Source organism: Selaginella moellendorffii, unplaced genomic scaffold (genome assembly GCF_000143415.4).
Source record: "Selaginella moellendorffii unplaced genomic scaffold, v1.0 SELMOscaffold_19, whole genome shotgun sequence".
Taxonomy (NCBI): domain Eukaryota; kingdom Viridiplantae; phylum Streptophyta; class Lycopodiopsida; order Selaginellales; family Selaginellaceae; genus Selaginella; species Selaginella moellendorffii.
Window position 1 is genome coordinate 78,035 of NW_003314280.1, and position 27,117 is coordinate 105,151.

Consider the following 27,117-nt stretch of genomic DNA (forward strand, 5'->3'; position numbering starts at 1 on the left):
GCTTTTGGTCAATTGCGTGTAAACTTTCTCGGACATATAGTTGGTGGTGGCGTGATTGAGGTCGATCCAAAGAAGGTGGAAGCGGTAAAGTCCTGGGAAGTCCCGACCACTATATCAGATGTTCGTTCCTTTCTCGGTTTGGCGGGATACTATCGCAAGTTTGTCCGCAATTTTGCAAGGATTGCTCTTCCGTTGACTGAGTTGACAAAGAGTAGTATTCCGTTTCGTTGGACACCAGCTTGCCAGCGTGCTTTTGCACGGTTGAAGGAGATCTTGACTACGGTTCCTGTTCTCAGGATCCCAGATCTTGATAAACCTTTCGAAGTGCATTGTGATGCATCTGGCTATGCTATCGGTGCCGTGTTGCAGCAAGATTGTGACAAAGCGGTTGGTGTTACGCTAAGGCGACATGGTTGTTCCGTTGCGTTTTATTCCTAGAAATTGGATGAGACCCAACAAAGATGGCCAACGCATGAGAAAGAGATGTTTGCTATAGTGTCGGCCCTGGAACACTAGAGACACTACTTGGGTGGAAATACCAAGGTTTATAGAGATAGTAACACACTGAGATACTTTGCTACGCAGCCTAAGCTTACGCCGAAGCAGGCTCGTTGGCAAGAGAAGCTTGCTAGATATGATATTGAAATCATATATAAACCTGGTAAGGACAATATTGTTCCAGATGCATTGAGTCGTCAAGCTCAATTCCGGGCAATATCGGCAATCAGTTCAGACTCGTTGGAAGACGTTCGGGCTTCATATGGAAGTGATCCATTGGCGAAGACAATCTTACGCCGTGCGGAGTTGTCGAAGCAGAGCCCTGGTCGCGAAGCAGCAAAAGTTGCTAGTCGCACTAATGCAAAGCTTCACTTCTCAGTTCGGGATGGGCTTATATTCTATAAGCAAGAAAGATTGTATCTTCCCTCTAAGGATCTTCAGTAGTTATTTCTGCAGGAACATCATGATGTTCCAGCAGCGGGACATGGTGGACAGCGAAAGACTCTAGCTTCATTGAAAAAGGGATTTTTCTGGTCTGGTATGGACGGTGATGTAGCGGATTATGTCCGTTCCTGCCCTATATGCCAGCAATGTAAGCGCAGAACTGAGAAGCAGGCTGGAAAGTTGCAGTGCATTCCAGCACCAGCATGGCCATTTCAAAGTGTGACACTTGATTTCGTCACTTGTTTGCCGAAGTCTAAGGGTTATGATACTTTGATGGTGGTTGTGGATCGGTTGTCAAAGATTGCACACTTCATTCCAACTGTGGGAACAGTAAATGTGAAACAAGCAGCAAAGCTCTTTTTCCATGAAATAGTGCGAGTTCGTGGTCTTCCTGAAGAAATGATCTAAGATAGAGATTCGAGGTTTATGGGGAAGTTTTGGGGAACCCTATTCCAGTTGTTTGGTACCAAGTTGAAGTTTAGTACGGCTTATCATCCTCAAACTGATGGGCAAACCGAACGCGTGAATGCTCAAGTTGAGGATTATCTATGGTACTATGTCACGGCGGACCAACGCGACTGGGTTGAGCATTTGGATACAACAGAAATTTGTTATAACAACACATTTCACAGCGCTATAGGCTGTTCTCCATGGGAGATGTTGCAAGGAAATGCTCGTGGGGTTCCTCAACAGATCGTTGTCCCGAAACCAATGACCGAAGTGTTGGTCCCAGCCGTTGAAACTTATGCGGAGCAGCTACGCCAAGGTTGGTCTAGAGCTACTGAGGCGATGGGCAAAGCTCAGGATAGGTATCAACGTGATAAGGATCAGCATCGTCGGGATGTATCCTATCAAGTGGGAGATCAGGTGTGGCTATCTTCCCGAAACTTGAATATTAAGGGTTCTTTGTCTCGGAAGCTCTTGCCGAGATATGTTGGACCCTATCGGGTGTTAAAACGTCTTGGTGATGTATCCTATCAGTTGGATATTCCAGAAGAGATGTCCAGCCTTCATGATGTGTTTCATGTCAGTCTACTGGCCCCATATCATGAGGATCCTAGTCGCTCTAGGAATGTTCGTCCAGCTCCGGATGTTATTGATGGTGAACCGGAGTATGAGGTTGAGGCCATCCTTTTGTCTCGTAAGGCACGTGGTGGTCGTGCGAAGGAATATCTAGTTAAGTGGAAAGGTTACCCGACTTGTGAATCAACTTGGGAACCTCTTAGTAATCTTGTACATGCCCGTGAGCTTGTCATGGAGTATGAGAATAGTAATACAAAATAGCTTTTGTAAATCTTGTAATAAATCTTGCAAATTAATAAAGTAAAATATTTCTATCACTTAAAGTGTCGTTTCTCTCGATCATTTGTACTTGGGTCAGTTTTGGCAGGCTAACTTCGGCACTTCGGTGCATGGGTCCAATCCATAACCATGGGATAACTATTATAGACTGATCACAAGTCCCCGCCTCTCTCTCGCTGTCTCGTTTTCCAAAAGGGGCGTGGTCGTGTAAACAACTTCATCTGCCAGTTTATAATAGTTGTCTAAATCTTCCCGACGGGGTTGATTTCTTGCTCAGGGGCAGTCGGGCCTCTGGCCTTCTCCCTATATCCCTGCGGGCAGGGATGTATCATTCCTTTGTAAGCCGAGTGGTACTCGGAGCAGCAAGGGTGGCTAACTCCGTTGGTCATTTCCTTGTCGGCGACGGCCAGAGGGTGTCTGAGTCTTAGCGTCTTTCGACGTAGAGGAGAGGTCATTCCATAACTCATTTAAGTCGGTGCATTTCCCACATAGTGTGTTTTCCGTTAACTTTCGGGGTTGTTTCCTTGACGGTTTGCTAGACTCGGGTATGCATCGACGAGGACGTCGATCTTCCCCAAGGGGGGGAGAGTGTCGCGAATGTGACTTCGGGTATCGCAAGATGCTTGTCGGCTAGTACTTACGGACTCTCTCTTCTTATTGCCACGACGGCAGGAGGTCGGTACTGCTGGTTCCCTTTATGGTCTCCGCCCAAGCTAGTTGAGAAACTGGTCAGCACATGTGCACTTAGACCGGAAGGGCACTAAGGAAGGAAATCCTAAGTTGTCATTAAGTCAAGTATACTTGACACGGTGATGAGAAACTCATGATGTTGACTTGCACTTGCTAGTGTTGGGAACCCCCGCGATATTGAGACTAGTCCCTCGATATTCGCTAAATGATAGCTTACCGTGTTTGCCAAACACCCTCACTATCACGCCCTTTGTGTTAGTCTCGTTTCGGTCCCAAATGCTATTTATGGAAAGTGTCTAGATTCGCTCATTTGGCATATCTACGGAATGTAGAGGTCAGCCTGAACACAATGGTGTTCATCCCGTGTCCAAATTCGCAATCTAAGGCCATTCCATATTTAGTAAGTTTCAAACTTGTCCCAGAGACTAACTCCTGGTACTAAGGGAGGCTTGGGGTGAAAGCCCAAAGCGTGTGTCCCTCAAGGGGGGGGGGGCTGTGGGGGGTTCCAAATGTATAGTAGGGATAGTGGTTGGAATGCATGTCCGACCACCTGAGACATTAGTTTGGCTCCCGCTGGGCTGTGTCGCTCCTTGTTCTGCGTTCGGCTTGGGTCTAAGCCCAAGCTCCACGCTGCTCTAGTCGGTGGAGTACCCTCCTCCTCGCGTTAGGCCACCAGTATGCCAAAATTGTGCCAGACTCCGTCTAACACCATTTTGCGTGCAGGTGCTGGATACGGGGAGCTGGTGCTCGTGGGATTGTACCGGACCCTCGTTTCGTAGCGCTATGGGCTTGGAGTTTGGCTCCAAATTCAGGTGCGCTACAGGACTGCAGTGGAGCCAGTTTGGCCAGGAAAGGCTAGTTTGGCCCAGGAAGGCCAAACCCAGTGTTGGGTGATGAACTGACCACTGGGAAGTCCAAGACTAGAGTGAATACGGACCGACAAGCGGGGTAGCTTGGTGAAGTGTTCAAGAGCCGGCTCTAGTTCCCCCGGGAGATCGACTGGCCGATGCTCCCAGTCCAAGTGTGGGTGGCACTACCTACTTAGATACTAGGCGTGGCGCAATGGAACCTCGCTCTAAGCCCATGGCTGGAGCACCTAAAGGCGGAAGGTGGGGAGAGTACCTACGGGGCTCGTGTAGGGCTACAGTGTTCCGAAATGTTGTCCCAAAGTCCGAAACTGGGGAAAGGAGGAGGAGCAGTCCTCTAGTGTAGTAACTAAGGATACAGTCACATGGTGAGGAAGTCCTAGAGGACCATGGGACTTAGTTTTCAGGCCTGTGGGCCTTGATTTAGTGGTAGTGTCGGCGAAGATGGCCATGGGCCGAAAAGGGACTAGGTAGGAACTGACAAAGGGATATTGGGGAAGGCTATTCCCCATGTCTATAGGCATCCTAAGGATGCTAAGGAGTGGATCTGGGTTGACCACTCGTGGACGGATGGCCCAGTCTTGGAGAGACGGGATTGTGATGCAAGTGGTATTGGACCACTAGTGCGGCAAAGGTGAATGGGTATGGCCTTAGCGTAACGGGCCGATATGTCAGTGGTACCTTTGGGTGTCAGTCTTGGGACCAGACATGTGGAGCACTTGGACCAAGTGCAACGGTTGAGTGGCACAAATGCCATTCTTAGGGCTAGCAAGTCCCCAAGTCTGGAATAGGACTTATGGAGGTTGCGAGTGAGACTCCTCCAAGCGGTCGGAGGTGTGGTTAAGTGACTAAAGTAGAATGGAAAATTTAGTCACTTACAACTTGGTATCGGAGCTGTTCCTTAGTCTGACTTTTATTGGTGCTCAAGTATATCACTATTGACATTTGCATTGGAAGGTCCTAGGAGTGGGCCTATCCTTGAGGAGTAGCATGTCGAGAGGACATGGCTCTCCACTCAAGTTCATGCGTGAACTTGGGCGCGATGTGGTGAATAGAAAAGGGGTCAGTAAGGGAACGATTTTGGGATCTTGGGAACAGTATAAGGGTTTCCTCAGAAAGTTGAGGATGTGATCCAGATAAGCATTTGACTTAGCAAATGAGCTAATGTAGTTGTGGTAAACAACTATAGTTGGGATCACGGGAAAGATGCAGACTCCAAAAGAATAAAGGAGTCACAAGATTACCTTTATATGGTTGAGGCTGGTACTCATAAATTTAAGACCAGAATTGTTGACCGTGAGAGGTCAAATACAGAAGAGGACACTAGTCCTTGAAATGGTAGCCGGGGCTACCTCTAATAAATGCTGGAACAACCCAAAGAGTTGGGGGGTGTACTTAGAGATGAGTTGGAATTCTCATCATATAGACAAGTAGTCCTAAGGGGCAAAAGTTGCCCCCAGAGAACAAAATCAAGTGTTAGAGTAACACTTGTGAAAATAGTCCTTGTGAGTAGGACATGATTGCAAGAAGTTGTATTCTAGTGAGCAGATGCCTAACAAGTAGGACCTTACGGGTCCGTGGATTAACCAAGTCCAAAACTGCTGGATGACTCAAGTAGAGTCAAGGAATAGTCCTAAAGGACTGATGGAAGCATTTGGACTAAGGTGTGTTGTACCCCACGAAGGATGAGGGGGATCATAGGATCTAAGGATGAGAACAGAGGGTATCTCATCGATGACAGAATGTGCCATGCTAAAGTCGTGGGAAAGGTGTTCCCCAAAAAGAAAGAAACTTTGGCATAGAGTTGTGTGTGCACTATAGTGTAGTGCTAACTGATAGTTGGCATGAAAAATGACTGCTTTAGACTTGGCAAAGACCTAGACACAAGTAAGAAGTGTCATAGAGGTAGGCTCGTGGAGCCGATGGTGTGGAGACACCAAATGTGCCAAGGTGTGATACTTTGAGGTTATGATGGTGGGTTCATAAGAACCCCTTGCCAAGGGAATCTATAAGCAACCAAAGGGAACGACTTGAGAAATGGTCCATAGGGTTCAAATATAGAGGGAAAGGGCCCATGAATAAGTGTGCACCCCCTTTTCCAATCGGTTAAGGGTCTTGGGATATTTGGGGTTAAACGTCCTTGGGTTTGAATAGTACTGGGCTGGGTGACCTCTCGGGAAGTCTAGACTCAGAAGCTTACATTTGGTATCGGAGCGGTCTCAGGTCCGACTTTGTTGGTTGGCTAAGGGAATTGCACCACATGTTGATTGACATCTGGCTGGTCCAGTTTGCTCCTATTGGGCTTGACCTGAGGGGTAGGGTGTCAAGAGAGTGGGGCTCTCAGGAGAGTTGTGGCTCTCAGCTTCCGTTCACAAGGGCATGAACTTGCAGGGAAGTGTGGTCCAGTTTGCTCCTATTGGGCTTGACCTGAGGGGTAGGGTGTCAAGAGAGTGGGGCTCTCAGGAGAGTTGTGGCTCTCAGCTTCCGTTCACAAGGGCATGAACTTGCAGGGAAGTGTGGTGGATTGTAAGCAACCAAAGGGAACAACTTGAGAAATGGTCCATGGGGTTCAAATATAGAGGGAAAGGGCCCATGAATAAGTGTGCACCCCTTTTTCCAATCGGTTAAGGGTCTTGGGATATTTGGGGTTAAGCGTCCTTGGGTTTGAATAGTACTAGGTTGGGTGACCTCTCGGGAAGTCCAGACACAGGAGCTTACAGAATCCCAATGGAAGTGGGAATGGCATGGCCTAAGCTGGAAGGTATGCGGTTGGAGTGTGGTGACCCAGATAATGATGGAGGTGTGGAAGCACCAAGCAATGAGTTGAAGGACTTGACAACTATGGGGCAACTAAGCAAGAGGTGTAAAGATAATTGGTTAAATGGGTAGAAGGTAGCTACCCAAGACTTCTTAATTGTATAAGGAAGTTAGATATACCCTTATGGGGGATAAATTGCTTATGTTGCGATATAGTAAGTCAATGTCGTAAACGGGAATGCTCATGTAGCGCACGTGGTTTTGACCCTTTATCCTATGGTGATTTACCATATGATAACACCACGAAGCGGAACATAAACCCTCTTTGTGCCACGTGACAGATGCCACGTGTCACATGCCACGTGTCCGTGCCACGTGTCTATAGGAACCCGAGGTTTAGGGCCTTGGGCCACTGAACGAAGGAACGGTGCCAAATTCCCAAGCGTGACGCCAAGGAGTGATGGAACCGGACCACAGAGCAACTCCCGAGCATATAGCCCAAGGAGCGAAGGGACAGGAGCCCGGAGTGACTTGGAACAGTCCTGGAGCAACCAGCATTCCAATGCTAGGACCAGCACGCAAAACGGAGCCAAACGGAGTCTGGCGCTATTTCGGCATACCGGTGGCCTAACGTGAGGATATGGGTACTCCACCAGCTAGCATGGAATGGAACTTGGGCTTAGACCCAAGCCGGACACAGAACAAGGACAGGCACGCAAGCGGGAGCTAGACTATGCCTCAGGTTGGTCGGCCATGCCCGACCTACCCACTATCCCTACTATACATTTGGAACCCCCGACAGCCCCCCCCCCCCTTAAGGAACACACGCTTTGGGCTTTCACCCCAAGCCTCCCTTAGTATCAGGAGTTAGTCTCTAGGACAAGTTCGAAACCTACTAAATATGGAATGTCCCTAGATTGCGAATTTGGACATGGGACGAACACCATTGTGTTTAGGACGATCTCTACATTCCGTAGATATGCCAAATGAGCAAATCTGGACACTTTCCATAAATAGCATTTGGGACCAAAATGAGACTAACACAAAGGGTATGATAGCGAGGGTGTTTGGCAGACACGGTAAGCTATCATCTAGCGATGTTGAGGGACCAATCTCAATATCGCGGGGGTTCTTGATACTAGCAAGTGCAAGCCAATGACTCAAGTTTCTCAAACCAGGCCGAGTATGCTCAGCAAGAAACACATAGGGTTCCTACCTTATGTTTATCCAATCTAAGTGCATGGTCATTGACCAGTTTCTCAACTAGCTCAAGTGGGAAACTAATAACGGGTCCAGCAATACCGACCTCCTGCCATCGTGGCAGTAAGGTAAGAGTGTCCGTAAGGACTAGCCGACAAGTAACTTTCGATACCCGAAGTCACATTCGCGACACTCTCCCCCCCTAGGGAAGATCGACGTCCTCGTCGATGCATACTCGAGTCTAGAATACCGCCAAGGAAACAACTCCAGAAAAAGTTCACGATACTCACACTATGTGAGAAATGCACCAACTTAAATGAGTTAGGAGGCAACCTCTTTGTCTAACACGGATGCGCTACCAGCTCAGACACCTTCCGGCCGTCACCGACAAGGAAATGACCAACGGAGTCAGCCACCCCTGCTGCTCTGGGAGTCACCCAGCTACAAAAGTGTGATATGCTCTGCCCGCAGAGACATAGAGAGAGGAGCCAGAGGCCCCAACCCTCCTGAGCAAAGAAACCAAACCCGTCGGTAAGGTTTAGATAGACTACTGTAAACAGGCAGGTAGAGTTGTTTACACGGTCACGCCTGTTCACAGAATAAGGAACATCGACAGAGAGGCGGGTTATGTGACCAGTCGACAGTAGCTACCCCATGACTAGAGATTTCAACATGCACACGAAGTGCCGAAGCCAGTCTGCCTATACTGGCCCAAACGCAAAGATCAATGGATGGACAATATCAAAGTCAGAGACAATGATATCTGAGAAGCTTAATTACTAGTGATTATATCTTAGAGTAGAACACAAAAGTATTCTAAGCAAGTTATCATTCGATAAACCAGTAGTATTGTAGATAGGAACCACTAAGATCATCATAATTTGGCAAACACAGGAATGACCATCCAACAAAATTCAATAGCTAGTATATCATCAAGGAAACTCAATGATGAAACTTAACTATCGAAGATAGTAGACAGTAAGCCAACAACTTACTAGAGAGAACTCAAAGAACACAAAGTATCATTGACTAACAAGCACAATGCTCGCGAATGTATCACCCAAAGGAAATAACATCCAAATCTATGAAAACTAACTCTAGCAACAATCAACAGAAGAAAATGAATGTGGTAAGACCAACAAACACTCATTCCTGCCAACTAGCACAAAAGCCAATCTGAATAGATCCCAGCCAACAATACCAAGGAACTCAAGTTGCCTAAGCAAGTGTCAGCAACATCCTACTGACGTCTCAAACCCAAGAGACCAATCCAGAGCAAACCACAAAGAACATATGGTATTGCCAAAAGCCAAAAGCCATCAAAGAGAACAACTAACCATCATGAAAGATTATCAATCATCCCATCAATAAAGAGATGCAAAATCATTGTCTAAGAAGGAATCCACCATCCCGAAGAATAGCGAATCAATCTAGATCAACAATAATCAAGCAAAACCTTTGACAAAGATAATCAATTATCCCAGATGATAGTTAATCATCACCAATGATTGCTAGATGCAAATACTAACTTCAACATCGAAGCTAAAGAGCCAAAAATGCCTTCCCCGAATAACTCCAGACAAATGGAACAATGAGTATGAAAACTCAAAGAACCAAAAGCTCGAAGAAGCCTATAGCTAAGTCTTGCTTAATAATGATCACGAGTCTCATAGAAGCAAACTTCAATGCTAAAGAAGAAATCATGGTGCAACCCACAATATCTTCCTCAACACATCCATAAACCAAACTTCATAATGCCAAAGCTAATGAAGAGCATTTCTGCATCAATCCAAAAGCTAAGCATAACGAAGCTATGCTTAACAAGTGATCATCAAACGATCCTCCATGAATCCATCTATAGCAAGACGTAACTCACTTCATAACAAGCTCAAAAAGAATCATTAATGATTGCTATATTCTGAACTCAAATCCAGCAAAGACTCAACATTCTAATATCGATCACTAACTCTTCTTCTCGTAGAGTTAGCATAGTCCACGACTAAATCACTTTTCAAGGAAAAGCTAAAGCTCAACCCTCTACTAAATAATCTCGTTTAGAACACAACTAACTCAACTTGCCACTCAGTTCGTTTGAACGTCAACACAGTTGCTAACTAGCAAATGCACGAATGCCAACAACACAAAGCTATAGCCAAATCATCAACACTATATTCATCAAGACTAATGAAACTCAATATCAATCCTTGGAAGGATATCTCATTTCACTCAGGTCTCAATATCAATAATGTCAATGACAAAGCATCACTTCAATGCCATCAACACCAAAACAAAGCTAGAAGAAAGCATGAGTGAATCACCACTCGGAGCTTTCCAGCAACCAAGCTAACCAAGGTCGAAGATACTTTAATTAGTAACCGAGACCAATCCTTTAGCAAAACTCAGTTACAGATAACACTTCCTTAGGGAGTGAGTCACCACATCCAAGACTCAATGAAATCCAACACCACGAACAAAATGCAACCAAATGATATCGACAGAGATAGAGTCGACATGTCAACATGGAAAAACCATGTAAGTCTAACGACACGATCCTCCGCAACACCATCCGGTAAAGCAAACCTATCATTGCTAAATCATCATCGAGTGAAGCAAGTGTCAACAGTCTTTTGACAAAGTCTACAAGCAATCACTAGTCGCAAAGCAACTAACAATCACCCTTTAACTTGCCTTCACAAGACCCGAACACTAACTCTTGTCATCAAGTTATATACTTGTCCAACATGAACGTGATACCTCAGGTACAAGATAAAAGTTCATAGACAAGCACAAATTAAATGACCACTCGAATCCAACTCAACCGCAATAAGCTCACTAATGCATTTAGTCAATAGCTCTGAGCATGCCTTGAAGAGGCTAGCTATGTGATCAACACTCAGCTGAAACTAAAGTGAAGACCATGAGATGGATCTATATTGGTACACAACCTCCTCATAGACAAAGCTATAATATGGGTACCAACATCTCAAACTCAAACAACTAAGTTGGACATCACCATCCTTAGCCAAGGCGTAAGGCCACCAAGACCAAGTCAAGATCAGTGAGAGCTCACTACTCTCATAGAGTCTAATGAAATGCAAGGTGCAACCTGCCACCGAGCATAATGCTACAAAAGAAAGGCACAAGAGTCACCCTTCTTAGAAAAGTGTAACGGCCACTTTTCTACACCAACTCCAGACTCTATCCAACTCAATTGCCTTAGCCCCAAAAGTCAGCATCCCTTTCGGGTCGCATCATACAAACTACTTACTAAGGTTTAAGCCAACCGAAGCCAACTCCAACCCCTTCAATAGTTTGTACTGGCTTACAAAAACAGAATGGTTTTCGAGCAAAGTGACCAATAGATCAGCCATTGGAAAAGTCTAACAAAATTTGTGGAAAATTTTCCATCCTAGAGAAAGAATGACTCTTAGTCCAGGATTGCAAAATTTCAAGACTCAACCAACTTCCTCCTACAAACAACTTCACATAGGTTCACCTCAACACAAATTCTCATGTCCAACAATATGCTTAAGCCTCGAACATCTTTGCCCATTTTTCCGACATCTAACTCCGACATCCGCAAAGTGCAAAATGAACATCCAAGGCTTGATCACGAAGACCACATCTTCGGATATCCACATTGCACTAACACTCTTCTTCAATCACCTTCAAGATTCAATGTGAAGCCAAAACACTAACAAAAAAAATGACATGGAAAATCAAGCTCTAAGGAAAATCCCTCATCACTCGAATCAATAATGCCACTTCCACTAACACAAGTGTTAGCGATGTCAATGCCCCAACTACCCATCTTCTCCATCCAACAATCTACTCCAAGTGTTAACGGATCAACCAACAAGCCATAACAAGTGAATGCTATAACCCTTTTCCAACACCTAATGGGCAAACTTAAGGAAACAAGGTAGCAACTTAAGCTTAGCATAATGGACCACCATTGAGAATCTAGTCAAAGCTACTACAATGCTACTTCGTGCAAGTAGACTAGCTTCTCCATCAACCACTTTGGGGTTGATCATCATTTACCCAAGCAACTTCGTAAACGCATTACTCTTTATCACATGGATATGATATAAGCATCACAATGACTTGATCATCAATTGAGTAACACTATGAGCAATGCCCATGTCACTACTGCAAAGGTTTATGTGAGTATCAAGTGCTAACTCAATTCAACAAAATGCAACATAAATGCCACACTCCACCGATAGAGATTTACAACACCCAATATCACTAACTTTTTTTCACAACACGGACAAGCTCATGCCGCTCTCTTTCTGACCAAACTCAACACTAATCCAACACCAAGCTACTCAAGGAGCAATAGCAAGGTTCCCCGGAAAAGAATTGAGCATTGCAACCCAAGTCTTCTAATAGCAAGCTTAGACAAAATGGTTTAGCGCTTCACCGCTATATATCCTACAACTCACCATTGTAAGACCACCATCTCCAACATGCATCAAGATAGGGACTCTTGATTGCATGATGTGAACACAAGCAATGAGTTAACACCTCGTTGCAGATCATCTCTCCAAGAAGAGAAAATGATTTACGTATTTGATCCTTTGTCCCCGATGACTCTCTTTTCGGTCTCATCTTTGACCAAACCTCAAGCTTGCTTTCACACTGCCTTCAGTTCAATCCAAGAAAAGTTTATGAGAGAGCACGGCAATGATTACTTGAACCAATAGACTATTCCCTACAGTCTTGATTGATCCAATTATAATCATGCCTAGGAAGGATCCACTAGTGCCGTGCTAAACAGCTACGGACCAGCCTATTTGCCACTCATAGCAAACCCAGGGAAAGTTTATTTTCACCCATGGTACATGGAACAACTCATGGAACCACCGATAGGCTAACATTAATCCTGCCAACTCTAAGTGTAACCTCGAGTTGCTAATGCGCCTCACTCACGAGCCCAAGCGCAAACTCGTGTAATGGAACAACTCAGTCCACCCTATGAGCCCAAGAGCAAGCTCACATAATATAGAACAAAAAGGTAACCAAAACCTATCCCAAGGAACCAATGTGAAGTCTTTGCACCAAAATGTGTACCCATTCGGATCATCGTTTTCATCTTTGCGTATGCAACAAGACTAGTTGCCCAATGTCATTGGATAGTTCTCGCTGAGACTCATCCTCTGATACCAAATGTAGCGCACGTGGTTTTGACCCTTTATCCTATGGTGATTTACCATAGGATAACACCACGAAGCGGAACATAAACCCTCTTTGTGCCACGTGACAAATGCCACGTGTCCGTGCCACGTGTCTATAGGAACCCGAGGTTCAGGGCCTTGGGCCACTGAACGAAGGAACGGTGCCAAACTCCCAAGCGTGACGCCAAGGAGTGATGGAACCGGACCACAGAGCAACTCCCGAGCATATAGCCCAAGGAGCGAAGGGACAGGAGCCCGAAGTGACTTGGAACAGTCCTGGAGCAACCAGCATTCCAATGCTAGGACTAGCACGCAAAACGGAGCCAAACGGAGTCTGGCACTATTTCGGCATACCGGTGGCCTAACGTGAGGATATGGGTACTCCACCAGCTAGCATGGAATGGAACTTGGGCTTAGACCCAAGCCGGACGCAGAACAAGGACAGGCACGCAAGCGGGAGCTAGACTATGCCTCAGGTTGGTCGGCTATGCCCGACCTACCCACTATCCCTACTATACATTTGGAACCCCCGACAGCCCCCCCCCCCTTGAGGAACACATGCTTTGGGCTTTCACCCCAAGCCTCCCTTAGTATCAGGAGTTAGTCTCTGAGACAAGTTCGAAACCTACTAAATATGGAATGTCCCTAGATTGCGAATTTGGACATGGGACGAACACCATTGTGTTTAGGACGATCTCTACATTCCGTAGATATGCCAAATGAGCAAATCTGGACACTTTCCATAAATAGCATTTGGGACCAAAATGAGACTAACACAAAGGGTATGATAGCGAGGGTGTTTGGCAGACACGGTAAGCTATCATCTAGCGATGTTGAGGGACCAATCTCAATATCGCGGGGGTTCTTGATACTAGCAAGTGCAAGCCAATGACTCAAGTTTCTCAAACCAGGCCGAGTATGCTCAGCAAGAAACACATAGGGTTCCTACCTTATGTTTATCCAATCTAAGTGCATGGTCATTGACCAGTTTCTCAACTAGCTCAAGTGGGAAACTGATAACGGGTCCAGCAATACCGACCTCCTGCCATCGTGGCAGTAAGGTAAGAGTGTCCGTAAGGACTAGCCGACAAGTAACTTTCGATACCCGAAGTCACATTCGCGACAGCTCATTGTCCAGAGGCCATCATTGGGACACCCAAACACTCTAAAACACTAGGAGGTGGTGTTTCATGTCGCAAGGGCAATAGATAAGGCCCAAGGGACTAAATCCCTAGCGAATGATAGATAGAAGGTGCTATCCAAATGTCCAAGGTTGTGGAGACAGGAGAAGACTGTCTACCCGAATTGGACAAAGCCAAAAATGGAATTTTGGCAAAGCTAGTGATGTACATGTAAAGGCCCATAAGCAGCAACATTAACCCCGGTGTGTGGGATTATAAGGTGAGCATGCCCAAGATTGAGGAACCACTCCCTAGGCTATCGGGTAAGTTCATCCCTAAGCATACTTGCTAAGGCATAGTAAAATGTGCAAAGCTATCCTCCTAGTTTGGAGGAGAATAACCAAAGGAAACATATGGGGCCAAAAGGCAAATAGTATTGGGATGGAACTGAACCATAGAAATCGAAGAGCATATCCAATGGTGGTTATGTAAGTTGGGAGTGGAGAATCAAGAGGGTGCTCAAGGATATTGTTGCTAGCAACCGTGATGCCATGGAGAGTCTAAAATATGGAATTGTCCATATTAGACTATATGGCAACTATAAAGCTTGCGAAAAGGGAGGCCTTAGCAAGCTAAAGGACAGAGTTCCTTCAAGGTTCCCAAAGATGATTCTAGGTAGCTTAGTACCTAGAAAGGCCAAGTGTAAAATGGTTCATGGAACGCGCGAAATCAGAGTGGCACAGCAGAAGCGTGGTCTTGAAGCTTGCTATGAGGCAAGGCTATCACAGTTAGGGAAGTAGTTCCCGAGTGTTCAAAGAGAGGGCTTTGAACAAAATCGATGGTCAAGGACTTCCACGCTTATGCAGAAACTATGTTACAGTGGTTGGAGGATTTGCCAAGTGAGATTGGCAAGTTGGGGGAACAAATACCCTAGTTGAAGGTGATAACATCAAAAAGGGTGGGCCATGGGGCCAAGCATGGAGGAGTTCATGCATGATCACAGACTTGTCAAGTGAAAGGACTTGGCAATGTGGAGGAACTAGGTTCCTAAGCTGTGATCTGTGGCACGCTTTAAGTATAAGTTGGTGCACCGGCGTGATGAGTCATGCCAGGCATCCTGGGTGATGCCGTCTATAGATGCATATACGGAGGTTGGGTTTTCAGTGGTCATGGACTCTCAATAAGGAGATTGGCTTGGGCACACCATCAAGCGGGGGATGCCCCGGAGTTGTGATACACGGTTAGATTGCTTAGAGTGAAATCTCGGCATATCTAACTTGAACACTTTGGTGCAAAGGGCACCAAGGACGTGATGAATGAAATGGGGACACCTAGTCTCAGTTGCTATGGATCCTTGGCTGGAAGGACTGGCTTGGGCGCACCGCCAAGTGTGGGGGATGCCCCCGGGGTCATAATCAACAACTTAGAAGGGTCTGGAAGACCTAGTCCCTATTGGTAGACCTATTAAGGGGTCGAGATGAGATCATTAAGTGATCTTGTGGCTAAACAAGGACTAGGTCTTTGTTTGGGTTAAGGAATATGATCCCTAGTTCAAAGTGTTGATTTGAACTAGTGATAATGGTGTGGCTTGGTCAAGGTGACCAAGTGAGAAGAACACCTAAGGAAAATGAGCTATGTCAATGCTATGGTATAGTAAGTTCAAGAAAGTAGTCTCGGGGAGAGACCCATGGGAGGGTCACAAAGTTGGGCCGTGGATGAAGCCCATAGCAAAAATTGCTAAAGAGATCTACTAGGGGTGAGCACCCGCTGGACTTAGCAAAGTAGAGCCTTTGCTATGGAACCAAAAGGATACCTCGAGAATGGAGGTAGTGATCCTATATTGCTCAATGCAACAATCAATGGATAAAAGCAAAAAACTAGTGGCCAAGTGTGGGCCGTAGAGTTCATTGGAAGGAATCCAAATGGCAAAGTTAGGCATGGAACACTAATATGTTGGATGCTAACGGATTGTGAGAAAGGAAGTGTGCTTCCAAAGATGGATTCCCAAATGCTCCAAATTGGCAAAGGTGAAAGCTCCAAGGGAGGGAGCGGCGAAGTAGCCAAAGGATAGGGCCGTAGGTAGCTTTAGCACAACTTACAATGGCTGGAACTTGGTGCCAAAAGTGGCATAAAATAGAAAGGAGAACGATGGCGCCCTCAAGTGGGGAGCTTCCTAGGATGGGAAGTGAAGTTGCACAATATGTGCAGTGAAAGATGTCAAAGACACCAAAGAAATTGACTTCGAGAAGTCAAAATTAAAAGTTCCAAGGTGAATTGGTTATGTCAATAGAAGTTGGGACTACTCAAGAATGAGTAGTGGAATTGAGTTAGAGAGGGTGTCCCTAACGGGTTTAGCGAGAATTGAACCAATAAAAGGGAGCAAACCACCCTAGGTGGTCAAGTGAGTCTCTAGGTTGGAGAGACTATGCTCCTTAGAGGATGGACAAGGCATGGTGAGCCTTCGGGGTCAAACCATAGACAAATATTGGCTGGGTGCCAAGGATGGAAATGGTAATACCTACGGGTGTTACTTTAAAAAAGGGTTTACCGTTCGATGAGGACATCGAACTTCGTCTATGGGTGGTGGAGTTGTGAGACACAAAATCCCTAGGCCCCAAAGTGGAGCCGGAAGGGTGCCACGTGGTAGTGGCTGAAGCGAAAGCCAAACGAACGTAACACGTTTGGACTAAAAGCTCCAACTTGAAAGGTCGAGAGCGGGAGTGGAACTCCCAATAAAGTGCTTGAGGAACAAGTATGAAGCGAGCAATAAGTGAGGCTCCAAAAAGGGACCCAAAAGGACCAACACATGACACGTGGAAGTGTCCGAGATGGAGTCCGAGATAGACCAAGACGGAGTCCGAGATGGAGTCTGAGATTGTTAGGATCCTATCCCTTACACCCTAAACCAACTGGCTAAAGGGGTGATCACTTGATTGTAGGGCCCTTTCTTTATCCTATTATCCTGACCTGGTGCCTAACAATCCTCCCCCTCGTCAGGGAATGATCGTCCGCGATCATACTTAGGCCACCATCCGGTCACTATAGTCCTTCTCTTAGGGTCTACCAAACCTTGGTTCTCCCTCTAGATCCACCATGTTGAATATTCCTTCAGAATATTCTTGCCCCACTTGTCAGCCATGAGAATCGAACTGGGCTCCGATACCAATGTTAGGATCCTATCCCTTACACCCTAAGCCAACTGGCTAAAGGGGTGATCACTTGATTGTAGGGCCCTTTCTTTATCCTATTATCCTGACCTGGTGCCTAACAGAGATGGACCGAGATGGACCGAGATGGAGTCTGAGATGGAGTCCGAGATGGAGTCTGAGATGGACCCGAGATGGAATCCGAGATGGAGTCCGAGAAGGACCCGAGATGGAGTCCGAGGTCGAGACCGAGATCGGGACTAAGACTGGGACCAAGACCGAGACCGAGACCAGGACTGAGACTGAGACTGAGGCAGAGGCCGAGACCAAGCCCGAGTCCGAGTCTGAGTCCGAGTTCGAGTCTGAGAGGGTGAAAGCCCAAAGCGTTCATCTCCCAGACCCTGGGGGGTTTGGTGAGCTCCAAAAGTATAGTAAGGGGGAGGACTGCAGTGGAGCCAGTTTGGCCAGGAAAGGCCAGTTTGGCCCAGGAAAGCTAGACCCAGTGTTGGGTGATGAACTGACCACTGGGAAGTCCAAGACTAGAGTGAATATGGACCAACAAGCGGGGTAGCTTGGTGAAGTGTTCAAGAGCCGGCTCTAGTTCCCCCGGGAGATCGACTGGCCGATGCTCCCAGTCCAAGTGTGGGTGGCACTACCTACTTGGATACCAGGCGTGGCTCAACAGAACCTCGCTCTAAGCCCATGGCTAGAGCACCTAAAGGCGGAAGGTGGGGAGAGTACCCACAGGGCTCGCGTAGGCCCACGGTATTCTGAAATGTTGTCCCGAAGTCCCAAATGGGGGAAAGGAGGAGGAGCAGTCCTCTAGTGTAGTGACTAAAGATACAGTCACATGGTGAGGAAGTCCCAGAGGACCATGGGACTTAGTAGTCGGGCCTGTGGGCCATGATCTAGTGGCAGTGTCCGCGAAGATGGCCATGGGCTGAAAAGGGACTAGGTAGAAACTGACAAAGGGATATTAGGGAAGGCTATTCCCCATGTCTATAGGCATCCTAAGGATGCTAAGGAGTGGATTTGGGTTGACCACTAGTGGACAGATGGCCTAGTCTTGGAGAGACGGGATTGTGATGCAAGTGGTATTGGACCACTAGTGCGGCAAAGGTGAATGGGCATGGCCTTAGCGTAACAAGCCGATATGTCAGTGGTACGTTTGGGTGTCGGTCTTGGGACCAGACACATGGAGCACTTGGACCAAGTGCAACGGTTGAGTGGCACGGATGCCATTCTTGGGGCTAGCAAGTCCCCAAGTCTGGAATAGGACTTATGGAGGTTGTGAGTGAGACTCCTCCAAGTTGTCGGAGGTGTGGTTAAGTGACTAAAGTAGAATGGAAAAATTAGTCGCTTACATTGTCATTTCCGCGCTCTCTCAAACTTGGATTGAATTGAAGGCAGTGCAAATGCAAGCTTGAGGTTTAGTCAAAGATGAGTTTGAAAAGAAAGTCGTCAAGGACGAAGGATCAAACATAAAAATCATTTTCTCTTTTCGGAGAGATGATTTGCAACAAAGTGTTAACTCATTGCTCGTATCTACATTATGCAATCAAGAGTCCCTACCTTGATGCATACTAATTATGATGGTCTTACAAGTGGTGAATCATGGGATGGATAGCAATAAAGTGGTAAACCATTTTGTCTAGGCTTGCTTTTGAAGACTTGGGTTACAATGTTCAATTCTTTTCTAGGGAGCTTTACTATTGCTCCTTGAGTAGTTTGGTGTTGGACTAGTTTTGAGTTTAGTCAGAAAAAGATAGTGGTGCGCATGTGGTTTTCACCCTTTATCCTATGGTGATTTACCATAGAATAACCACGAAGCAGAACTTAAACCCTCCATGTGCCTTATGTCATATGCTATTTGCCATATGTCAAAAGGACAATGGTGTGGAACCCGAGGTTCAAGGCCTTGGGCCACTAAACGAAAGAACAGAGCCAAACTCCCAAGCATGGAGCCAAGGAGCAATGGCACTAAAACATAGAATGACTCCCGAGTGTACAGCCTAAGGAGTGAAGGGATATGAGTGCAGAGCAACATAGAACAGTCCTAGAGCATCTAACATCCCAATGCCAGAACTAGCACGTAAAATGGAGTTAAACAGAGTTTAGTACTATTTTAGCATACAAGTGGCTTAACACGAGGATATAAATACTCCACCAACTAGCATAGTATGGAACTTCGGGTTAGAGCCAAGTCAAATGTAGAACAAGGATAGGCATGCAAACAAGAGCTAGACTATGCCTCAGATTTGTTGGCCATGCCCGACCTACCCACTATTCCTACTATACATTTGGAACTTCCCATATCCCCCTCCCCCTTAAGGAACACACGCTTTGGGCTTTCACCCTAAGCCTCCCTTAGTACTAAGAGTTAGTCTCTGAGATAAGCCTTCTATTATCCATTTATAGCAAGATGAAACTCACTTTATAACAAACGTGAAAAGAATCATCAATAATCAATATATCCCAACTTAAACCCAACAAAGATTCAAACATTTCAATATTGATCAATAAATCTTCATCAAGCAAAGCAAGTGTCAATTGTCCTTGACAAAATCTATAAATAATCATTAGTTGCAGGCAACCAATAATCACTCTTCAACTTACCTTCACAAGACTCAAACACTAAACTCAAGTCATCAAGTCATATACTTGTCTAACATGAACGTAGTACCCTAAATACAAGATAAAAGAACATGGACAAGCATAAACTAAATGACAACTCGAATCCAATCGAACTGCAATAAACTCACTAATATATATAGCCAATAGCTTTGAGCACGCCTTGAAAAAGCCTCGCTATGCATGATTAACGCTTAGTTAAAACTAAAATGAAGATCATAAGATGGACTTATATCGATACACAACCTCCTCATAGACAAAGGTATAGTATGAATACCAACATCTCAACCTTAAACAACTAAGTTGGACATCACCATCCTTAGCCAAGGCATAAAGCCACCAATATCAAGTCAAGATCAATGAGAGCTCACTACTCTCATAGAGTATAATGAAATACAAGGTGCAACCTGCCACCAAGCACAACACTACAGAAGAAAAGTACAAAGGTCACCTTTCTAGAAAAGCGTAAAGACCACTTTTCTACACCAACTCCAGACTCTATTTAACTCAATTGCTTTAGCCCCAAAAGTTAACATCCCTTTCATGTCACATTATATAAACTATATATTAAAGTTTAAGCTAACCAAAATCAACTTTAACCATTTTACTAGTTTGTACTGGCTTACAAAATATAATGGTTTTTGAGTAACTTATAGTTGCAAGTCTTGGAGTTGGTGATTGATTTTTGGTTTTTTTTTTTTTTTTTTTTTGTGCCATTGAGAGTTGGGGATGATTTCTACTTCATCATCACTCCTTTTATTTTGTCTTTCAGATTCAGCCCTTTTTTGTTGGGCTTTGGTTATTACACAGAAGTTAGATAACTCTTCTATATTTGACCATTTTACCTCAATGTGTCTAGTTATAGGTTGCATAGGAGGCATATCATTCTTGCTTAATGATTTAGCTTGATTGTATAGCCTAAGATAGCTAGTAGGAGTCTTAGTTTAATTATAATAATTTGGCCTTTCATAATCTCTAGGCATATTATAGCCTCTAGGCTAATCATATTCTCTAGGCCGATTATAGTCTCTAAGCCTATTTTCCTCACAGCTAGATGGATAATCTCAAAAATTACTATTAGGTGGATAATCCCAATAGTCATCTTGCCTTTAAGCATGTCGATATTCATGTTGAGTAATCATTCCTCCTATGATGCTAAGCTATGCTACAATCATATCATTGTAAGCTATCATTGTAAGCTGGTTATCATGCTGAGCTATCATTCCTCCTATGAGCTTGCTGGAATGAACAAGCTCAGCAAGAGAACAACTTGGCGACACTATCTTTATGGTGTAGTGTTCGTGGTGTTGACAGATCACAAACCACTTGTGTATCTTTTCACACAGAAGGAGTTGAACACTAAGCAAGCTCATTCAATGGTCAAATTTATGGAGTTTGGGGAATTTTCTATTGAGCATCATCTGGGAAAATCAAATATAGTGGCAGATGCTTTATCTCGTGTTCGTCATGTGACGACATTACAAACACAATTTTGTCATCATTTGAGTAAAGTGGTCAGCAAATTTGGGTAGTTGGTTGAGCATCCTTAGACTCAGAATGCTAAAGTGGCCTCTTTGCGAGACCAGATGGAAGCCCTTTTCTCATCGGTGGATAGGACTCTCTACTACAATGGCTGTGTATATTTGCCATGGGTGGATGTGTTAATTACTCAAGTTTTATTCCATTATCATGATCATCTAGAGGCTGGTGATTTTGGGGGGAAGAAGACGTATGAGTTGATTAAGCGCAATTTTTATTGGAGGAATATGAAGGCTGATATTCTTGAGTATTGTAAATCATGCGAGCTCTATCAACGGGTTAAGGTGCCATGGGAGAAGCCGAGGGGACTTTTGCAACCTTTACCTATTCCTTACAGCCGTTGGTGTAGTATCTTTATGGACTTCATCACTTATTTGCCACAAACATAGAGGCAAAAGGAGCAAGTATGGGTCATAGTGGATTGGTTGACAAAGTATGTGCTGTTGTTAGCTCTTTGGAATACCTCACTGCTTCAAACTTGGCTGTAGTTTACTTGGAAAAGATTTTTCCTAATTTTGGTTTGCCAGAGGACATTATTAGTGATTAAGATTCAAAATTCACTAGTGGATTTTGGAAAATCTTTGCAAAGGCTATGCAAGTGACTTTGAAACTCTTGAGTGGAGATCATCCTCAGATGGATGGGCAAACCGAGCGTGTGAATCAGGTGGTGGAGGATATACTACGTTGTAGCATTGGTCAAAGGCAAGGATAGTGGGATCTATATTTTTCATTGGTGCAATTTACTTACAACTATAGCCAACATAGTGGAACCAAGCTAAGTCCTTACTGTGCCATGTTTGGAAGGCATCCCTGAACAACAGTGGAGTTGGGATTGCATTTGAGTAAGGACATTCAAGATAAGCTTGATTCCAAGGCAATTGATTTGGCTATAGAACTTGATGAGATTCTGGAGGTGTGCAAATGGAATTTGCAAGCAGCTCAAGATAGAGTGGAGAAGTTTGCTAATGAGCATTGCCAATTCCAGGAATATAAGATGGGTGATCTCATCTTTGTGCGAATGATCTTTCCATCAAGTGAGTAGCAGAATACCTTGGTGCCTTTATAGATAGGGAAGAGTAATAAACTTTCCCATCGATATGCTAGTCTATATGAAATGCTGGAGTGCATTGGTCAAGCGGCTTATTAGGTGCGGCTGCTAGCTGGGGTGAAAATTCATCCGATATTTTATGTTAGCTAGTTGAAACGTGTACGAACTCGGAGTGACGGGCCCAATGCCTCCTTGATGTATACGGCTATGGAAGATGGACTAGGAGCTTGAGCAGGGTTCCCTAAAAAGGGTGATCACTAGTATAACTTGTCCTTGGGATAAAGACTTTGTTGGGGGGGAAGAATTGTTAGGCGCCGGCTTTGACCACATGGTCAATGTAGGCTTAAGGGTATATTAAGGCATGTTAGAGTAAGGGACTTAACCTACCCTAGGGCTCACAGTGGAGTGGTGGTGCAATGGAGCTTTTAAGGTAGCTCGGGGGTGGTTGGATGGTGAGGAACCTTAAGAGATGGTGTAGCATAGTCTAGGGTAAATAAATCTCTTTCTTTTTGTGTCAGATCATAACACTCAAACCCCAAAAGCATGAGTAAAGATAAGCATATGTCACTCTCTTAACTCTACTTTACACAAATAGTTATAGGCATGAGAAAAAATGGTTAATTCAATGCAAATGTATACTGTCGTGAATGTGACTTCAGATATCAAAAGATACTTGTTGGCCAGTCCTTACGGACACTCTTTCTTTATTGCCATGACGGCAAGAGGTCGGTACAATTGATTCCTTTTATCGATCCCACTTGAGCTAGTTGAGAAACTGGTCAAGGACTTTGCACTTAAATTGGATAAACATAAGGTAGGAACCCTATGTGTTTTTTGCTGAGCATACTTGGCTTGGTTTGAAAAACTCGTGTCATTGGCTTGCACTTGCTAGTATCAAGAACCCTCTTGATATTGAGTCTAATCCCTCAATATCATTATATGTTAGCTTATCGTGTCTGCCAAACACCCTTGCTATCATACCCTTTATGTTAGTTTCATTTAGGTCCCAAATGCTATTTATGGAAAGTGTTAAATTCACTCATTTAGCATATCTATGGGACATAGAGATTGGCTTGAACACAATGGTGTTCATCCCATGCCCAAATTCGCAATCTAAAGACATTCCATATTTAGTAAGTTTCGAGCTTGTCCCAGAGACTAACTCTTGGTACTAAGGGAGGCTTGGGGTGAAAGCCCAAAACGTGTGTTCCTCACGGGGGGGCGGGGGTTGTGGAGGGTTCTAAATGTATAGTAGGGATAATGGTTGAAGTGCATGTTTGACCACTTAAGACATTAGTTTGGCTCCCACTGGGCTATGTCATTCCTGGTTCTGCGTCTGGCTTGGGTTTAAGCCCAAGCTCCATGCTGCTCTAGTCGGTGGGGTACCCTCCTCCTTGCGTTAGACCACCGATATGTCAAAATTGTGCCAGACTCCGTCTAACACCATTTTGCATACAGGTCCTAGATACGGGGAGCTGGTGCTCATAAAATTATAGCAGACCCTTGTTTTGTAGTGCAATGGGCTTGGAGTTCAGCTCCAAATTCAAGTGCGCTACATTTGGTATCAAAGAGAGGTTCTCAGCAATTCCTATCCAACTTTTGTCGGATTTTCTGACTCAAGTTGCATACGCAGAGACTTTTTTAGTAAATCCAAAGTGACTTGTGTAGGTTTAGTCAAATTGCACCATTTGATAAAAATGTTGTATGCATGTTAAGTTACTGATAGAGGCATGTAAGCAGCTAGCGGGATGGTGAAAAGGAAACGTGTTGATGACGCTAAAACCTCTAGACAGGCAAACTAAGAGGAGGAAATGTAAGCGACTAATTTTTCCATTCTACTTTAGTCACTTAACCACACCTCCGACCATTTGGAAGGGTCTCATTCACAAGCTCCATAAGTCAAATTTAGGACTTGGGGCTTGCTAGCCCTGAAAATGGCATCCATGCCACTCAACACTTGCACTTAATCCAAGTGCTCCACGTGTCCAATCCCATGACTGACACCCAAGGTACCACTGATATACCAGCCCATTATGCTAATGCCATGCCCATTCACTTTGGTCACACCGGTGGTCCAACACCACCTACATCATAGTCCCGTCTTTCAAGGACTAAACCACCCGTCCAGGAGTGACCATCCAAGATCCACTCCTTAACATCCTTAAGATGCCCATAGACATGGGGAACAGCCTTCCCCAATATCCCTTTTACAGTCCCCACCATGTCCTTTTTCTGTCGATGGCTATGTTCGCCAACACTACCATTTGGACAAGGCCTACAGGCCTGACCTCTAAGTCCCACTATCCTCTGGGACTTCCTCACCACATGACCGTATCCTTGGTCACTGCAATAAAGGACCACTCCTCTTCCTTTCCATAGTTTGGGACTTTGGGACAACCTTTCGGAATACTGTGGCCCTACGCGAGCCTTATTTGTACTCTCCCCACCTTCTACTTTTGGGTGCTCTAGCCATGGGCTTAGAGAGAGGTTCTGTTGAGCCACACCAGGTATCCAAGTAGGTAATACCACCGTAAAAACTCCTAGAACCTCTAAACTGAGAGGAAAACGTCCATATGAGATCTTCCTAGGAGTTTCAAATCTAATCTAGTCCCTAAATCTAAAACTATTCTACAAGAAGAATGCACTTACCTGCTTGTACCAAGCCAAGTAGAGACTGTGAACATGTGCTTGAAGGTGCTAGTCCCACGCCTTTGATCCCTTGAAGGTGGTGGGTAAATAAGACATTGCCATTGCCATGAAGAGCCAAAGAGATAGGTAGAATGACGATGTATTGCAATGTATTTTGTATTAGGGATAAGTCTAAAAACATTCTAAGTCCTACTTTTATAGTCGCTACTGCTCACGTCAAGGTTAGGAATACAGTACTAACCTTGAACCTCTCAAGTTTACTTCCCTAAGCTTGAATCCTCAAGCTTGCCTTTTTCTCCCTTCTCCACTCTCCCACGACTACCTTGTGCTGCGTCCTGCAGTCACTGCTCCATTACTGCGTCGTGGGTAGCCGTTCCCTCATGTGGTTCCTCCTCCTCTTCCTCCTCATCATAAGTCTGAGCTGCTTCTTCGAGTGCACGAATTCTTTCTTTTGCTGCTAGCAGCTCCTTGTTGAGCCTTGCGTTTTCCTGCTCATATTGCTATGCAAGGTCAAAGGATTCCTTACAGGATTTTGGAGTCAGGATTCCATGGCTGCAAATGCTCTTGATGGCGGCGTTCAGCTGCTTGAATCCATCCTCGAGTTTGGAAAGGCGCTGCTCTGTCGGCTTGATGAACGTCTTCTCGTAGAAGCTCTCAATGCCTTCGCGAGTGTACACTACAAGCTTTGAGTCGTGGTATTGCTGGAGGAAGTTGTGGGGGAGCTTGTTGCCATGATTGCCACGATCCTGCTCCTCGCGGCCTCATTTCTCCGGTGTGTAGCGGCGTGGAGGGTAATTGTGGAGGTGTCACTCTGCTCCATCCTGCAGTCCTCGGTTGTCCATCTCATCAGCTTCGTTGATTGTTGTGAGCTCGTGACTTGCTTTGTCGAAACCCTTGTCGTTGTCCTTGGCCGTGGCGGTTATCACAACTGTTTCAGGCTCAAGGTTACAGTCCTGTGTTGCTGACTCAAGACTACAAACTTGAGCTTCTGGGAGCTGCTTCGCATCAGCTTTGTTGATTGGAGTGGTTTCGTTTAGAGTGTGTATCTCTGGCGGTGGAATTTCCTGCGTGTGATCCTCTGGGTTTTCTTCATCATAGGGTGGTTACTCCTGCATGTTCTCGCGCTCCACAAGTCCCTGTTCCTTTGGAGTTTCCTTCTGGAATCCCCCCTGTTCATCCTGAACTTCCATTTGTTTTTGCTGCGCCTCCTCTTGGTCTTGCTCATCATCCTCTTTTTCCTGTGAATCGCTCCCGTCGCCAAGGTCGACCTTCTCCTTTACTGTTTTCACTTGGGCTTGAGGGACAAGCACCAATGCCCTTTCATTGTTCACCGACAAAGCCTCAATGTATGGAAAGAGTGTTGTTGTAATTTTCTTCTGTCTCTCCAGCGCATTGAAAACCTGTGAGAGTTCCCTATGGAACTTGATGTAAACGTACACTCTAAAGTCAACCTGGACTCCATTGTTTCAAATCCTCATAGATGAAGGCAACGTTCTTGCTCACTGATGTCGCCGTTCGTCGGAACTCCAATGTTGCAAGAAGGAATTTGAAAATCCCTCGCAAATTTTCTTTCATATTCGAAAACTGCAGAGATGCTGCTGTGTTGTAGTTTGCTGTGAACTTCATGATCTGTCGATGGCTCGATCTCGTGGAGCCATCACTCGCTTTCCCCTGTTCGGTAGTTGAAGAGCTTTGGCAAAATCTTCCTCTTCAATCGTGAGTTTCCCGCGTGCAAAATCGATAAGTTTCCTCTCAATACCCTATGAATCAGAGCTTGCTGTAGCCGTCATGAGAACCGAGAACGCATAGAGCTGATGCTTCCGCAGCCATGCGTCAAGAGTCTTGTCTCAAGACCATTCTGGGTTTCCCACTTGGAAAACTGAGCATACCTTGTTCTCATCGTCCGAGAGGTCAATTGTTTCCTCCTCTTCCCGTGGACAGCATGGAGCCCTTGACCCAACTCTAGTCCTCATTGAAGTTGTGCTTTCACCAGACCAAGAGTCGCTGCAGCCTTGATCACTGTTTGCCCCTAGTGGGCTCCCTTTT